This window comes from Gekko japonicus, unplaced genomic scaffold (assembly GCF_001447785.1).
Source record: "Gekko japonicus isolate JY-2015 unplaced genomic scaffold, Gekko_japonicus_V1.1 scaffold292, whole genome shotgun sequence".
Lineage (NCBI taxonomy): Eukaryota > Metazoa > Chordata > Lepidosauria > Squamata > Gekkonidae > Gekko > Gekko japonicus.
The window spans coordinates 22,830-23,560 of NW_015173131.1; positions in this window are offsets into that span (position 1 = coordinate 22,830).

Sequence of the window (731 nt, forward strand, 5' to 3'; positions counted from 1 at the left end):
AACCCAAAGGCCTTTATTTCACAGGTGATTGGAATAAGGAACTGGTCAGACAGCTTGCCCTCGCACCCCAGAATAAGGTTTGGAATACCACATGTCAAGCCCAAAAGAGACAATAATAAGAACACCTCTAATGGTCACATACAGCTCTCAACTCAAAACATCTTAACACATCATCAGCAACTTACAGCCTCTACTAAATAATGACAGTACTCTTCCAGAAGTACCGGGGGGGGGATCGTTTCTAGTGCACAGACAGCCCCCCCAATCTCAAACTCCCCACCCACAATAATACAGCGTCTTATTTGAACATGGTACTGGTACCAGAGCTTTCAACAAAGCCAGATGCCAACTTTGCTGCCACATACATCCGGACAACACGATCACTGGACCTAACAACATCAACTACACTACCTCAGGCTTATTCACCTGCTCATCTTCTAACATAGTATATGCCATTAAGTACCAACAATGCCCTTCAGTTCTCTACATAGGAGAAACAGATCAAGCCCTACACCAAAGGATAAACGGATACAAATCTGACCTCAAGAGCTACAAAACTGAGAAACCTGTAGGAGAAAATTTCAAACTCTCAGGGGACTCAGTGAGGGACCTCAAAGTAGCTGTTTTATTTCAAAGGAATTTCAGAAAGAGACTGGAAGGGGAGATTGCTGAATTGCAAGTTATTGCAACACTTAGGACAATGGAACCCCCAGGGCTTAACAGAGATATTA